We start from the raw sequence: 18,015 nt of genomic DNA on the forward strand, positions 1-18,015 counted from the left end.
CGAGCGCAGCTCCAGCCCCTGCCGTCCCAAAGCAACACGTAGCTGGGGACAGAAGGGCTCTGCCCCTTTCCCCTCTCCTGTCCCGTCACCGCCGCGGTTCAAACCGATCTTAGAGATAAGACGCGTTGTTTTGCTAGCTAAGCTAAAATAATGAAGCTTCTTCTCTATGCTATGCAATCCTTGCTATTTTACTAAGCTGAAATAGTGCCATTAGCGAAGCTATTCCTTATACTCTCAGCTTTAACTGTTCAATTCGCGTTCTGGATTTACTTCTCGTTATCACTGTTCCGTGCTGTGCGCTGGACGGGGCCGCCCCGTCGGGGCGCGGGATGGAAGCAGCTCCCCCCGCTCGGGAGCAGCCGCGGCAAGCCCAGGCAGGGAAAGCTTGGAATATTTTATCGTCGCGTTTCCTTCCCGTGGGCGCTGGGCACGGCCCCCGCCGAGGAAGGGGCAGCGAGGGCACAGCCAAGTTCCTGGGAGAGAGAAAGAGTCTGGCTGCGAGGTGGGGAAAAAAAAAATGGAAAAGAGAAAATAAATCCCTCCGCAGCCAGTGCACAGCTCCTAAGCAACTTGGCTAGTTGGCTGTGGGTTGCCTTAAAGGTTTCGGGTCAGTCGCGAATGGGAAAACCGAGCGATGCCGAATGAATTTGAATCTGTCGGAGTATATGTAGTGGTATGTAGGGCACTGGCTGAGCAGCGGGTTCGGATAATGAAACCGCAGCTGGGTGGAGAACACCAACCCCTGGCAGAGATCTGTATGTGAAAGGCACAGCCAGCCTCGAGCGTTTCAGATGTGTTGGAGAGGGGAGGGAGCCGGAGGGACAGAGGGGTGTTCTCCGCTCACTTGGTTCTTCTCCTGCCGCTTGTGGTCTCAGGCTCCTTAGCGCCCGAGGGATGAGTTGGCATCCTCCTGCCTCTGTGGGAAGGTGGGAGATGCAGCCTCTAACTCCACTAGTAGGACAGCCGAACAGGAGCGACCTGTGCTGCCTGCAAAACGAGGCATAGCCACACTACGTGATAGGAGAGGGAAATCTGAATGGTGTTTCTACTGGGAGGAGAAAGTAATTAAATAGTTTACACTGGTGTATATTACATAGATGGTGACCATCCTTTGCTGATCAGGCTTAAGTACTCAGATCAATCTTCAAAACTGCATTAAAACAGGTTTTGAAGATTTCATTGCATATCTTATTGCTGGTCATATTTCAATAGGATATATAGAACCTGAGCTGTAGAGGAGCTTCACATTCTTCTGTGCAGACTTCTGTCAAGTATTTTACATGATTATTAAATCTCCTTTGTGGGAAAAATGGACATATTTTCTAAATAGTAGAAGTTCCTTATTGTTATTATCAAGACTCTAAAATAGTCTGCTCTGTTTGTGCAGAAATAGATTTGTAGGTGCATAATTATGTGCATTTGTGATGCTCATAATATTTTGGCTATTTTTTTGTGTGTATGTTATGATGAGGTTGTTATATACAACAGTCCTCTAATTCACATCAGTATTCCAAATTAATCCCTGGTGTAATACCACTGATTTATGTGGAATAATGCCAGGCATGAATTGGATGTTGTACCTTATGATTTCTGTTTTGATTTTTAGTCTTCCAGCTTCTGATGTTGTGAAAAGTAAACCAGTTAGTTAATTACTTAAATTGCTACAGTTAACTGAAAATTTAGGTTTTTTCTTAATGGTTTTGGGTGGTTTTTTTCTTAACATCTGAGTGCAAAAAATGGCTGAGATAAAAGTAGGCTGAAAAGATGTCGAGCGGATTTTAATTTTGGTTGCTTGTTATGCCTTTAGAAACCTTTTTGTATAGTGACTTTATACATTGTTGTATGATCAGATAGTTTTTTCTGAAATGTATCAATATGGAAACAAATGGGAAGTGAAACATGCAAACCACAGTGCCTGAAGTAAATGCTTTAGGGTTTTTTGTTATTTTCTTTTTTCTTTAATCCGACTAGATGTCCAATTGATGGAAACTGTTGATGAAACAATACTTTATTATAGTAATAATTATAATAATGCCCTGGATGGATTGAGTGCTTGCTCTTGCCATGCCTGACTGCTGCACAAGAATCCAGCAAAAGGAGAGCAAACCTTCGAGGCCTTAGTGCTCTGCACCAGGAGTGAGAAGAGGGGTCAGGATTACTGGCTGTAGGCTCTCCAGCAGCATTAGCCAGGACCATGTTCCTTCCTTGCTCTCAAAGAGATCCTAATACACAAAGAGAAAAGTGGTCACTTTTGAGTTTATTCCTTGCCAAATGCCCCCATGAACGTGAGAAAGGAAGAAGTTTTGGTTGGGATGTTGCTGATTTCAAGAGCTTTGATGGAGAGTGTCCAACCCTGGACTGTGTCTTAGAGAAAAAAAAAATCAAGACAGAAGACTCTGGGGAGCCTATTCCAGTTTTGGCCAGTCCCTGAGACTTATTTCAGTGCTAGTGGAGAAGAAACCTAGTTTTATATTCCACTGGAAAAAGCCCTACCTGCATGTGCATTTGTTATTCACAGCATGAGCATCTGCAGCCAGCAACAACTGTATTAGTTGTTGGTTTGTAAGTCTGTATCAGTCACATAAACTTCGTTTCACAGTTTCTCCTGAGGACTGTGGACAATTCTGTCTCCTAGTAACATAAACAGCAAAGTGATTGGAAACATACATGAGGATATATACATTCCACCCATTTCCTTAGGTCGTAAGTAGCTGAATGAGTTTCTTACCAAGAGCTACTGAGGAGTATTTGAAGGCCTGATCCGTGGTTTGTGGAATTATTTCAGATCTGTTTCTAGTATCTCTTAAAGTTTGGTAGTTAATTTGACTTGAAATGACCATCTATCACTTTTCTAATACAGTGGAAATCACTTTATATTCTTAAACATTCCAGCAGATCAAATTCACCTGGGGTACTGCATATATATTTAAGAAATGTATGAACTGCTTAATATCTAGGGATGGATTAATTGTTGCAGACTAATTCTGATTTAAGAACCAGAGTTTGTTTGAATCTGCTTACCAGGAAATAATGCTTCAGCCTTTGGCAACAAGTCCTGACAAATGCAAAACCAGAATTTCCTTCTTAGTATGTATAAATCCTATACAAAAGCACTAGGCTCGTTGCTCCCAGTGGTGTGCAAGCTGTCATGTATGCAGTGACAGCTTCATTTGTCTACACACGAGTTTACCCTGCATCGATGGCTTAGTTCTGAAAAGTGCTCACAGATGTGTTCCACATGTCCATTACAAATCTTGTCTGTTAATGGTCAAGAAAAGGAGCAAGTTTTAGATGGTAATGAAAAGGCTCTATCTGAGTGTACCACAAATTTTCCTTTATTTTTTAACATTTGTTTGGTTTTGGTGCCATGCTATTAATGCCCTCACCTTAGTATACATGAGGATGACTTGGGCCAGTTAGCATAACATGAAATACATATGGAGCTTGGGAAAGAGGCCCAAACTCTTGCTGCTTAGTTTCAAGCTGCCATAGAGGATGATGAGTTAATTACCTGCTGGTGCTCAATAGGTGATGGTCTTCAAAAAAAGTGCTTCTAATTGGAGACAGGAGACCTTGCTTCACTAGGCTGCAGGCACTGTAATGTTCCTTCTGTTAGCTGGCCTTTTTGTGAGAAAAGGGTGTGATTTGTGTGTTCAGGCTGGTTTTTTGTGGTTCACTGTATCTCATGGTATTGTTGTGTGATGCAAGATTGCCTGTGCATGCTATTACTATTTTTTCTTCTGTAGAATCTAATTGGTCTTAATGGATTTTACATTTAACATCTGCTATGCAATCTGACTTATGGGTGTTGAGAGCATTGTGCTCAGCTGGAAGCTTTCTGTGCTGAACTGACGTCTTCATTGTAAGAAGAAGGCAGAGGTATTTCCTGAATACTTTGAGATGCTTTCTATGTTGACACTCCTGTTTCACATGTGACAGTTTCTGTTTCCCTGTCTCTTGTTGTTTGTTTGTAACAGGTGACATTTGCATGAATTTATGCTGCTTATTTTCCACTTGAAGTCACAGCACTCTGAGATTATATTGGCTGCTGTGGAAATTGTCATAAACAAGCGATAATAATTTTGTAAGCAGTGGGAAATAAGCAGTTGGAAGCAATGAAGTTTTAGGAGACGGTGTGGTATTTAGGAAAAACAAAATCCAAAACTCAAACCAACCCCTCCAAAAAACCCACCCAACAACAAAACCCAACCAGCATTGTGTCTCATAAAAAGGAGGAGAAAGCAGAAGGTGACACTTGAAACATAGAGAACAAAGTGAATAAAATATTTTGAGGTATTAGTTGCTCTGTGAATGCCAAATACAGTTCACCATCCCACTGGGATTGTGAGGGGATGGTGGGTCAGCAGGTAACCCTAAACTGCTCTTCTGAGACCAGAGTGGTGGCAGAGCCAATCTGCAGGTGGTTGTTGTGACCATGCCAAGCTGCTGTCCATCCATCACTGCTTATCTGGTGGAGTTTTTACTATGTGGAGTGTGTCTGTGCTGGTTTTTATTTTAGTATGGAATGAATATATCTGAGACATGCCAGGCTGAGGAGAAAAAGGAGACCAAGACAAAAGTAAAACAAGGGTATCGCTTCTCTGTGGCACATTCAGATAAAGTTGGAGAATTTACTTTGAGCCTAAACCAGAGCCTCAAAAATTAGAGTACAAAGTTTTGGTGGTACAGAATGGCAGGAATCAGTATCTCAAGCACAATGTAGTAAAGTTTCAGATTTCTGACAGTATCAAGATCTAGGAATGTTGTTTCTGACAGGACTATTGAGCAAAGGCCTTTATAGAGATATTTCGTAGGCAGTCTTCTGGCTTTGGAAAACTAACATCAAACTTAAGGGTATTCTGCTTTATCATTCCAGCTCAACTCTAATACAGCTTAAAAATAGATTATAGTCTGCTCTCTATTTTGTTATTCTTCCAAAATGTATGTCCCTGAACGCAAAGGGATGAATCAAAGTGTGCAGTCATAAATTACTAATATAAGAATATCTTTCTTATGCTACCACTTGACATAATGTGTGATAATCTAGACTATTGAAACTGGTATTCTGATTTTTGCCATCATTGCAACCAAGAGACTCTATTTCAGGATTTTTTTTAAATGTGAGATTAAGAACTTTGAACACATTTGGCTTTTGAATAAATAAATGATTAAAACAACCTGAATTTCTCTACAGCAGGTATAAAGACACTGCTGCAGTGAAAAAACTGTGCCAAGAGCCTCTTGATTTTACTTGCACTTCAGTCAAAATTTGCAAAGTTCAATACAATGATTCGTGATCAGATTTTTTTCGTTGTATCCAGTTTCTGGTCTTAAGACAGTAAAATCATGTTTTTAAGTACTGTGGAGCATTTTTAATATTTAGAACTGAGTACTGGAACTGTTGTGTGGTATTTTAAAAGTAAAATTAGAGATTAACTAAGAAAATCAACTATCCTGGATATTCTATACCAGGATCAATGCTAGATAAGGAATAAGCACCTTGATGCAAGCAGCTGTTATTTGTGATGTCAGGAAATGGAAACACACTGGTTTTGATATTATCCCAGACTGGTACTTTTCATGGATTGCTTGGGAAAAAAGTGACAGTGTTGGAGGAGCTGAATTCACTGGATCTGTAATATTTTTCAACTATCCTGGATATTCTATACCAGGATCAATGCTAGATAAGGAATAAGCACCTTGATGCAAGCAGCTGTTATTTGTGATGTCAGGAAATGGAAACACACTGGTTTTGATATTATCCCAGACTGGTACTTTTCATGGATTGCTTGGGAAAAAAGTGACAGTGTTGGAGGAGCTGAATTCACTGGATCTGTAATATTTTATATTCATAGATTTTCAAGGATTTATGACAGAGTAGTTGCAGGGAAATATTTGCTTTTCTACAGTAGGATGAGCAAATCATATTTTATTTTTTTATTGTCAACATGAAATTCTAGTTACCTGCTGTTCAAGCACAGAATTTATGCCTACAAAAGTTTTCCTTTAGATATTGTTCCAGGCAAATGGTTTAAAATTAAAACATTACTTCTAATAAAATACACTTTGCATATGTTTGCTCTCTCAGTGTGGTATGGCTGGTATTTCACTGCTGGTCTCTTTTGCAGCAAATATCACATTTGTTATATGATGGGGAGAATTTGTGTGGCAAAGAAAAATTCAGTAAGCATTGCACCAAGAGGGAGTTGATTGATTTACACATTATCTCCTTTCTGCCATAGTTCCACATTGAGACACAGGTCTCTAGGAATGAAAAGCTGCTCACAGTGGGCAAAAGTAATGTGCTGCAGGTGTGAGAAAAGTGGCAGGAAGAAACCTCCTCTTGGTCCAGCAGAGCATCAGAGCGAGCAGGAGGAGCTGGTTGTGTTGGGGTGTGTTACCAGCTTCAGGGTGAGCTCTTTGCTGAGCCAGATAGCTAAATGGGTGAAGAAGGCAAGTGAGTAAGGTAGTGTGCATCCTTCTCACATCTCTGGTTGTTAGCATTGCCCTACATTGTGTTTAGGCATGTCCTGAGCATCACACACACACTGCAGGAGAGCCATGCTCTCTAGGCATGTCCTGAGCATCACACACACTGCAGGAGAGCCATGCTCTGCATATTCTCTCATTATTTTCCCTCTGATTTTGGAGCTTCTGTTTTGGAGTGCTTTACTGCCAGAGTCATGTGAGAAGTCTGTTACAGAGTGAAGTTGACCAAGGTCGTGTCTGCAGGGCTTTTTCACACCACAGACTGGTACTTTGGTTGGTTCTTTGGCTTGGTATAATTGCTGAAAAAAGCTGGAGGCAGTGTACCAGCTAAGATCCTAACCCAGCAAACTGATGTTATTTTTATATCCAAGGGTGATTTTATTTCATTTCTGAAGTTCTTACAAGAACTGTATTTCCTAAAGCATGTGGAGTACTAATGCCACTCAAATCATAGCTCTTTTATAAACCAAACCACTGGAAGTACGGTGGAAAATCCTGGAAAAAAAATTACTAGGGAAATCTCAGTTTGCTTTAGCAAATCAAACACTTCACGATGGATTTCCTGGGGAGGTTGTTCACTCCAGCTTGATAAAACTGCATGTTCTGTTTGAGGAGAGGTAATTTATACTCTACTTAAAATTCATATATTGACTAAATCTTAGGAGGAAAAAGTGCTGTGTCTAAAATGAAATTATTCTCAGCAGAGTTCAAGTGGTCTTACTTAAGTGTTTTTATTTTTTTAATTTTTAATTTTTTTAACCAGTAATGGCCGTTGCACATTTAGCTTTTGCCTCGTAGAAATTCAGGAATATTCAGCAAATTCATTTTTGTTTCCTTTGATCTAAATGGGATGAATCATATATGTGTAGGGACTAACAGTGTGTGAAACTCATGCTCAAGTTTCATTCAAAACTGCAAGATATACCTTCAGTGGGACTGAAACAGCAACTGATCTTGTGCTAGTCTTTCACAGAAAAGTGCAATTCAAACTACATGAGTGATTATTCAGTTTCATAATGGTTTCTAGTACCCATAATCCTGGCAGGAGGTAAGCAGTGATGATTTGTAATTTTTTGGGGCAACTGTAGAAACTAATGCCATTCCATTTTGGTAGCATTTTGTCAGATTGTGGTATCTCAACTTGTCAAGGTTGTTACATTTTGACAGTTTAGCTTCAGAAGACATATTTAAAGTGAAGAGTGCATCTTGCTGCAAGGTGCAGCTCCATTTGTATCATCACAACTCTAAATATTTTGAGGACTTCACCAGGCATTTGGAAAGATCACAGTGGTGTTAATCAGTTTCACGTTTCTACCAACAAGGCTTTATGCAAATATTATTTCTTGATGAAGTTATTTTTGTCATGAGACTGTCTCAAAGCTGCTTAAAGCAGGATTCAAAGATGCTGAGCAGTATGTTGACCCATTCTTTGTGCTGTGGGGTCTGACTGGCCCTTAGCAGTGTCAGGACTGCCCTTGGTTTCCTTCATCAACATCTTGCAGCTGAGAGTAGCTTGGTCAAAACTTAGTTGTTTACTTTGCAATTGCAAAAGATGTTTGCACCCTATGGAAGGGGCTTTGAGCAAAAGAGGTGCAGAGACAGGGGCCACTGTCTCTGGGCTGTGTGCGCGTTGGGTTGGCTTTGTACTGCTTGAATCATGTACCCTCTACCTGACCTGTTTTGTGTTCCAATGACATGCAAATAAAGAAAACTAGATTAGCTTATAGAATAAATAATGAGTACATCCTTTTGAAGGGAATGCTACAGCACTTTAAAAAAAATGCTGTGAATAACTCAATCCAGATACTGCAACTAAATCACTAGTGCAAGTACACATGGAAACTAGAGCATTGAATTAGGTAATGCTTCACATTCTGTAACTGGAGAAGGCGTGGGCTGAGAAACTGAGGAGAGAAATCAACATCATCATTAACTTTTATTAATGAAATTAAATATTCCAAGTCATTGCTTAGCATATGTTCAGTTGTATATTTGATATGTGCAGAGATCTTCTCTTTGCATTAGTGGGAAGATATGATTTAGAAATGAAATCGATCAGTATATTTTTTTATATATGCAAACAACAATAACCTTCAGATGCATTTTAATCTTTTCTCTGTCATCCTTACTGGGTTTTACCCTTTATGTGTATGAACATATATTCCCAAAGAGAGAAGAGTTTCTGCTCAGGGACTCTTGTCACATTTTGTTGTAAACAATCTCCTGCAACTTAAGTTAGCAGTGAAATGGTTGTATGTTTTATTGAATGTAGATGTTTAGAGGTTCTTGTAAGGGTTACAACTATGTCAGTGTATTCCCTGGAAGTTGTTAGAAGTGTATTATCCTTCCAAAGACTTTATGCCAGTGAATATTTTATATGTGTCTCAGGGTTCTGTGAAGCTCTATATTTAATAATAGGAGGAAAAAGGCTCAAAATTGCATATATACATGATTATATAAATAAATTTTGTGCTTTCATAACGTCTTACTAACAGTTTAATTAAACAAGATTTCACCCCCCCTTGTTACACAAAACCCCATTAAACCCACTATACCTGCAAACCTGTGAGGGCAATGACAAATGTGCATTTTCTGTGCATAGAAGTATTCTCCAACCCTCTGGTTCTTAGCCCAAGCTTTTTCATTCTCATTGAAACTCATGAATACAAAATAATACGAAAATCAACTACAGAAGGGCTGGAAGGCAGATAAAATAAATCAGTAAAACACAGTGCCAACAATTTAATCAGTGTAATGTGTAGATAATACAGTGGAGAAAGATTAAAACTAAACAACACTTTTTGCTAGTTTTTCTTAGTAAACACATTTTCTTTCCCTTTCTTCTCACAGTCACCCATTTACAGGCAGTCACTTCTCAGTATTGTTCTCCTCAGACAGCTGTTACTATTTCTGTTGTTAATGCTCACTGTGGCTTTGGAGCAGATCCCAAACAAAGCAGGGACATGGCTACTCTTGCCTTTCCACCTATTTTTGTCTCTTTCCAGTGTTTGGTAATATAAATATCACTCATTGTGTCCTTCTGAAAATACCAGCATACAGCTTTTTAAAAGTGTGGTCAATATTGCTGATGCTATGTGGACTTCAGAGGGGGGAAAAAAAGGGCAAAATAATTGAGCTATTTATAATGCAAGACAGAATGGGACTGTTATTCAAGTAAGGTTGTGTCTGTCCTCTTAATTTAAAAATTTTGGCATCAAATCTCTCACCTGCCTTTCCACATGACCTGCAGGAACTATCAGTATATGTATGTGTGGTTAAGCCTTTTCATATTTAAAGACTAGAACAAAACTACATTAGTGATCCTGCTTGGAATTGTCACTTTCCCAGGACCCATAGACTAATTTTTTTATTAGCAATCCCTCAAAGTTGTGCATATTTACCTGTTTTAGTGTTGTCATAGCCTGCAAATATTAATTTCTCATCTTCACACTGTCATTTTGTTTCTGGGGATGCAATAAATGAATATAACATCTCTAAAAGTTACAGACAGCAGTACACAGTGTGATCTGGCTCCCCCAAAAACATAGGGAATAGCAGATAGTCATATCCTTTGGCTTCAAAATTAGCCCATAATTCTTTAGGATAAAAGGGACAAACTATTCAGAAATGTTTTAGTTATTCAGGTATTTGAAGACTGTTGAAATTTTTGAAGTTTTACCTCTTAACCTCCTAAGTTTATATCTCCATATGATGTTGAGCTGCCTAGTAGTCCATCCTCCAGCCATAATCACATTCAAATTTTTATTCCCCTCCTTTCAATATTTGCTTTTTCTACCTGTAGCTGAAGTAGTTTGGTGTCTAAATTGGTGGAATTATGCCCCTAAATAATTGCATCTGTGGTCACATTTAATTACAGGAAGCAGAACGCGCTGGTGGCAGAGGAGATTAGGTTAAATGCTGTCTGTCTAATCAGATCCCCAGTGACTGACTCCTGGCAGTGCTTTCTGCCTAAATCCCATTGCTGGGGATGCCAGGAAGAAAAGCTGCATGGCCTGGCTGAGTCCATGTGTTCAGAAGAGGCTTTTGCTTTTTTACCTGCATTTTTATGCAGGTAAAGCAAAGGGTTCTTGGTCAAGGACACCAGGAAGACAAGAGTTGCATCTAACTAATATTTATGCAGTGATATGGCACACTCTTTGTGTTTCTGCAGCTGTGCTGCTAAAGCAGCTGAAATTCAATAATAACCTTAAATTTAATGTAGTTAATCTAAATAGTCTTTACATTTGGCTGCAAAGTATGGAGGCAAAAAAATCACCGTTCATAAGCAGCTGACAACCTGGAAAAAAACCCCCCACATTGGAAAAAATAATTTGCCTTTTAGACTATGGAAAAATGTTTTATTTATAATTAATACTAATGATCTGACAGTATGCAGGCCTTTCTATATTGTCACACTTAAGATGCATAAAAGGTATGAAGGAACTTGGGGGGTTGCTTAGCTGAATTTTCTGAACACAGTAAAATTATTCTGAACTTTGAGAAGATGTACTTTGTTTTTTTAAAATATTTTAATGCACAGTTTTGGAATCAGAGTTGTCCTCTGTCATCAGTAGTGAGGCAAACAGCAACAATAGTTACCCTTTTTAATGAACCATATAATGCATCACATTTGAGAATAATGCAAGTCGAAAATTGGCCTCCAAATCAATGCTTGCAATCTATAATGTATTTTCATAAAATCTAGTCAAGTCCAGTGAAAATTTCCGTTTTCACTTTGAGTATCAGTCAAGCAACAGGGAAAGCAAATTTGAATTTAGACTGGTTTGGAAAATTTGATTTTTTTCTTATCATCTCTGTGACTGGCAATAAACTGCACTTATTTCTTTTCTTCCTTATCCTGTGGTTATATTAGAGGTTTAGGAATCCAGAAATTGACATTTTACCAAAGTTCACGTTGATTTCTAGCAGTGATTAGCTCTTGGTCATTAATTTGCTCAATTAAACTAGTTTAGAACAGTGAAAGCAATACTGGTAAAAGCTATTTACTGTATTATCAAGCAGTCATAGAGCAAGAGTTTTGCAAGCTACTAGATAATTGCTGCTGGTTCAGAACATGTTGCCTTAATTTCTATTCAAGAAGGTGTGTGCTGTTAGGCTGTGAATCAGAAAATTAAGATTATTAAATATTACATGTGGTAGCCATATAACACTCAGCTTTCCAGCTTCTTAAGAGACTTACAAGTTCCTTGATAAAAGGTAAAGCATTTCCTCCCCCAAGGCAGTGAGCTGTTGGAACAGGCTGTGCAGTGATGCTGTGCATGTTTTGCATCCTTGGAGGCTTTCAGGGCTTGGCTGGATCAAGCCCCAATAACCTGGTCCAACGTCATAGATGACCAATGTTTTGAAGATTGGTTGGACTAGGTACCTCCTAAATTGTCCTGTGGTTCTCTTCTCTGATGTGATTTACATTGGCATTGGCTATTTGAAAGCACTTCTCAGGAAAGGAAAAGTAAACTGCTGCAGGTAAATTAAGTAGGTGCTAGGAAACTGTAAATCCTGATTATTCTGAAAATCAGAAACTTCAAAGCCTTAACTTTATGTTGTCTTTTTACTTACAATTGTGTGTCCTACTTGTAGTCAGAATTGAAACAATTGCTTCAGGAGAAAGTTTCTTGTAGGATTTTCTGTCCCAAATTCAAAACCATAGAAAGTTAAATAGGCCACAGTTAAGAAAGTGTCTGAAAAAGTAATGAAAATGCATGGTGGGTAGCACTGTGCTTGTTGATCACATGCTGCTTGGAGAAAGAACTCATGAATTTAGCAAATCGCCACTGTTTAAACCTCTAACCATTTCTATTCACAGAATCACAGAATCAGTTAGTTGTAAGGGACCACAGTGGGTCATCTGGTCCAACCTCCCTACCCAAGAAGGGCACATGGGTCAGGATTCTTGAATACCTCCAGTGAGGAGAATCCACACCCTCCCTGGGCAATCTGTTCCAGTGCTCAGTGACTTGCACAGTAAAGTTCTTCCTCATATCCAGGTGGAACTTCCTGGGCATCAGTTTTTGCCCATCCCCTCTTGTTTTCTTGGTTTCCACAACTGAGAAGAGCCTGGCTCCATCATCTTGGCACTGTCTGTTCATATGCTTGAATGCATTAATGAGGTCATTCTTTAGATAGATTCTGGTGCTATCTGTCACTAAGGTGATGTTTTTAATCAGTGTTGAGTTCCTTTAATGTGACATATTTTTTGCTGGAGTCTTTCAGCCTCTGTATTTTTTCCCCTAGCATAGCTTCAATCAATTTATGTAGCAACTGAAAAAATGCTGAACAAGATTATTTTGGTTGCCTGGAAAACTTAAAAAAATAATCATAGAGCAAATATGAACAATGCTGAATTACTTTTTAGCAATACATTCTGAATGGATGCATAACATAATAGCAAGATAGTTAATTATTAGGATATTTAAACAATTTGAATTTTTTCCTTCTTGAAATTTTAATGTAAGAATGTAACACGAAGCAGTAGTAGCTAGGATTGTGCAAAAAAAATGTTGGATGATCCTCTTGCTTTTCCCACATTACTGAAAAGATTGCTGAAGTGTGTGTCTGGAGGCTCTTTGTGCTGTTCAAAAATTCTCTTATGACAGCAAACTGAAACAGAAGTATTGCTTGCCTTGACTGACACCTAATAGATAAATATCCATATATAGTCATAGAGGAGCAGCATAATAAAAAGATCTTGAGAAAGTTCTCTTGTCAGTTGTAAGTTGTCAAAACACTTATGATTGCAATGAAATTGTGTCAGTTATGCCTAGTAATATGTTTTCTTCTCTAAATTTATTCTCTTGGGTGAGGCATGTGTTGTTAAGGTACAATATACTTCCAGCAACATTTCTGGTGGTGGAGGGATTGGGCAGATTGCTACTGAGATCCTTGTTAGGAGCTCACCTACATCCACTTGGAGAAGATTTGGTTGTCTTGATAGTGTCAGCTAGTCTGTCCCTTTGTGTCCTCACCAAATATGATGCAAAACTTACGTGGTGTGATATTTGAGACCATGTGGCTTGGCTGCATTTCGCTTGTGGAAGAAGAGTGGAGATGGTTTCCCTAGAAAGGGGAAGAAGGGATCCTGAGGAACAGCAGCCTCAGGATTTCAGTGCACCCCTAGGCTGGTGTGGTGCCTGATCAGCAGTGGATTGTGGAGCTTGGCCTCTCAGTGATTTGCATGCTCAGCCTCATTATTTCAGGACTTCTTTCAGGTTCTTCTGCAAACTTTAATTGGTCTCTTAACTTTGCTGATGTCTGTGTCATGAGCGACAAGTTTTTGTTCACAACCTTGAGGGCCAGCCAGATAATTGCTTTATATTTTTCAAGTCTGAAATTCATATATGATTATGTGAATCAGGAGCTTAGTGCCTACTGTGCTACGTTTCATTATCTTTTCAGTGCTCTCTTTTCAGCTTTATTTGTAGACTAGCATTGGAACTACATTAGCAATGTAGCAACACAGTATTCTCAAACATTTCTTAAATCTATCATAACCTTAAATCTATTCATGATATATATTTCTCTCCCTCTATTTAGCTGTCTAAATATTTAAAGAAGTGATGATAGCTAGATTGTGACATTTTGGTTCAATATTGTAACTGGGTCATATTACAGTGGCACATAACTAAGTTCTCTATTGAAAGTATTTTTCCTTATAATGTTATTGACAAGCTTTGAATATGTTATGTGAACTTCCAGAGCTTGTATTCTAAACAGGGTTTTGTTGTGGTAAGGATGATAGACAATATCTGCACCAGCCAAACAGTATTTAACACTGTCTTGCTACAGTTCTGGAAACAAGTAGACTATCATGTTTCTCAAGTACTTGAAATTTCTGATCAGCACAATAGTAATATACAGATTGCAACAAGTTGTAGAAATAATAAATACTATAAAGGTGTTTATAATAACTGACCTTTATGAAAGGTCTGCAAGTTTTGTAAAATCATCCTGTCTGTGCTTCACTGGCTCATGTCACATGTACTTAGCTTCATCTGTAGAAATCTTGTCCAAGTCAAACAGGTCAGATCCTTTGCATGTTCATTGAGCAATTGTAGGTAATTGCTATTACTGAACAATGGAAAATGGGGCTGTATGGACATGAATGTTCTTGGAAGACAAGAGAAGATCTTCAGCTAGTACAGATGAAGAGGCAAAACTCAAAAATTTCTCATTTTCTGGTCTTGCAGATTGTTGCGATGCTTTCTGCATTACGTGATTTAGAGAATCAAGTCTTGAAACTGTAAATTTGTAGTAAAATATGTAGTAATTATAAAAAACCCTCATTTCTACCAAAAGATTCTTGCCATCAAATACTGTAGAATTTTAGTTTTAGCTTCAGAGAGTTACACCAAATGAGGCTACCAGGACTAAGGGCTCTGCTGAGCCTGTCTGAAGTGCAATCTAATGGAATCCATTGCAGCCTGTCAAGTCAGGGATTTTCCTTGAAATGGAGAGGGTATGTGTTTTTTCATAAAGTAGAATGACTAATGTTATGAATGTCGTATGTAGGTGTTCAGAATTGTTGGAAGCCAATAGAATCTCATCTACCTTTTTGTGCATACTCCTTTTAATTTTTTCTTTCTTTTTTTATTTTCCTCTTTCTTTGTTATATTGATTTTCCACACTAGATGGCAGTGCCTTAGCACTAGAGCATGATAGGGGAATTGATTTAATTTGTCCAGGGGGAAGAAATCCTTCTGCTTCATGTTTCCTTCTACATACGTAGCTCAAAAAATTGCAGATAGGAGGTTGGATTTTGATGAGCCTCATATGGATAGGCAAGAGAAGATGGAAACTGTTTTCCCCTTTTCCTTTACAAATGAAATTCTATTCAAGGTGATAGAACCAGGCTTGCATTGGCTGTATGTGAGATGTACTGGGGCAGTCTCAGTGCTGTCCCTGAGGAATTGTCTGCATAGAAACTTCAAATGAGATGCTGTATCGAGTTAGAGCTGAGAGTGCATCCAGACTCTGAGCAGATTGCTTCACAGTTTTGAGCCATATGTTGTCTATACTGAGAAGTCAGTGAGAGAAAACACAGCTTCCTTCTCTTTCCGAGAAAACCAAGTGCTGGAGTGGTGGAGATGGAGAGGTGAGAGATTCTGGGTTGCACCTACATCTTGCTTTGTTAGTGCTGGAGTACAGCCAGGGCACATCTATCCACCAGTGAGCTGAGATGCAGCTCTGCATTGCACATTAGGTGAAAGACTCAAAGTTTTCTAACTTGAAGTATTTTAACTAATTGAAACATCCGTGGAACTCTAAATGGTGAGTACTGAGGGGAGACCATGATTAGAAAGAAATGGGCTATGGAAGTGTAAATATGGCAGTAACAGGTGAAAGCTAAAAGCTGTAAGCTTGTAGTTGAAGTTCCACTTGAAATTAGGATCCAGTGTTAGAAATTTATGGATGAGGTCCTTCAACACAGGCTTATTAAAGCAAACGACAGAAAAACTTCATCATTTGTTATTTGTCTCTAGTGTTCATATTTTCAACCTTGTGTTCACAAGCTTGAAAGAAAACCCCGTCCTAATCATGTGAAATGAGGAGACAGGAGTTAGAAAAACAGCAAATATCAGTAGATTCAGCAGTTAAAATAAAAGAAACAGACATGTATCATTATCAGGAGAAATTAAATACCTTAAAAGACAAGTAACAGTAGAAACAAAAAAGAGACCTGGCATAGGAATGATTGACAGCTGAAAGAAAGAAGATATAAAAGCACCTGAAAAAAACACATGTCAAGAAGTCAAGAATTGCCAAAGAAATAATTTTCTCTTTGTATAATTCTTGCAGGGTCTTTTCATTATAGGGTTTGCTCACAAATAAGATCATTGTTTCAAGTTTCAGTGCAATTTATACTTTACAAAGGTAAATTTGATGCAATACCTTTATCTTGCTCACTGGAGTTAAACATTTGAAAATCAGGAAAGCTCTTGCCTGAGGCTGGGAAGAATACTGGCATGAATACATTTTCTTAAAGAAAATTTAACTAAACTTAGTGTCTCCTGGGACCTCGCTGCATGCAGTTTCTGCCTTATTTATATGGTTTTATTTTTTGCTACATCCCTACTGAATGAGTTGGATAAAACCAAATTGAAATACAGGAAAAAGTATTTTCTCTCACTTTTTAACTAAATCTGCCATAGTAGCTGAAATTTCATTAATACTGCTGGAAGGAAGGCAGGCCAAATAAATGTTTGCCTATCTTCTACCACAGCATTCACAGAAACTGAATATTTTTGCAAAATATGCTGCTGTTATTTGCTGCCATTTTTTGCATGTCACAGAAAGTGATACTCCTGCCTATAATTTATTGTGTAACTCTGCCAGAGCAGAAGATGCAGATGGTTTGCTATAAAAATGCAGCCCAAATTATATTTGATAGTACCACTTAGATGATTCCTTATTACTTAGGGGGAGCAACAAATGGTACTAAATTGGAATTTGTCAGAAATTTGGTGCTAGAGAGTGAGCCTCACGCTTGGGGCAATTATGTGGGAGGTAGAGGTTGCCAGTTCTTTAAATCAGAGGGAAAAAATGATTGAATGTAGAATTCCCACCTCCCAGATGAGATTTTTAATTGCCAGGTTAGATTGTTAAGGGAAGTACCTGTTCATTTTGCAACAGGGATTTTTTTCCTTTCTGAATTTGAATATAAATATCTTGCCTTGAAGATTTTCATGAAACAGAAACTTGCTTTCCAATTAGGCTTCTTCCCATCAGTAGGAAGCATAACACAGTTGTTTGAGGAAAAAGGTATGAGGTGTCTTGAGGAAAAAAGGAGTATTTATATGGACAATATTACACAGATTTGAACTTGGGGAGGTTTCTTGTTCAGAGGAGTTGTTTTTATATTCTGTTATGGTCTGGTTCTCTTTCTTCTGTGGTTAGATGATAAGAACTGGGATTTTCCCTTTGACAAAGAGTTTCAGTCTTCCAGAGCACACAGTTTCACAGACTGGATGACAGAGTATTCAGAAGTATAGGGCCCTGCTGTGTACCTGTACCCATTCTGTAGCCTTTTTTCCTTTATTTTTTGAACAGCCATGCCCAGCACTTTGTGAAGCAGCAGGAGTCCTCTTATTTTTATTTTTTTTTTTGTTCAGGCAAGCTGTGAGTAGCTCACTCTAAGAGGAGATTTTTATCTTGCTCACCTAGCAGTTCTGATTAAATCTGAAGAACAAATGAATGACAGGATGCTTCAAACCACCCAAGTGAATTGTCTTTACTCATATCCATGATTTAACTGAGAGCAGGAGCTTTACCTTCAAGAATTGAGCTTTGTAGGCATAAGGATTACCTGTGTTTGTTAAATGCTAACACCTCAAATTCAAACTTTATTGCCTAAAAAAATCATTATGTTCTTCTAGATTGTTTTCTTGGGTTTAATCTGGCTGTGTTTTTGATAAACAAACCCAAACAAAACTCCAAATCTATCCAGTTATAGTAATCTGGAATTCATGAAGAAAACATTCAAGGTGTTATCTTTAGGCAGTGTTGCTTTCC

The 18,015-nt window shown here is 38.5% G+C and overlaps 1 protein-coding gene across 1 annotated transcript in view; it reads left to right on the forward strand.

Annotated features, from left to right (window-relative positions):
- KCTD8 (potassium channel tetramerization domain containing 8) overlaps nt 1–18,015 on the forward strand; it is a gene marked incomplete at its 5' end in the record, with an annotated part of 70,056 nt that overhangs the window by 300 nt on the left and 51,741 nt on the right. The window lies entirely within an intron of this gene.

Source organism: Acanthisitta chloris, unplaced genomic scaffold (assembly GCF_000695815.1).
Source record: "Acanthisitta chloris isolate BGI_N310 unplaced genomic scaffold, ASM69581v1 scaffold4218, whole genome shotgun sequence".
Lineage (NCBI taxonomy): Eukaryota > Metazoa > Chordata > Aves > Passeriformes > Acanthisittidae > Acanthisitta > Acanthisitta chloris.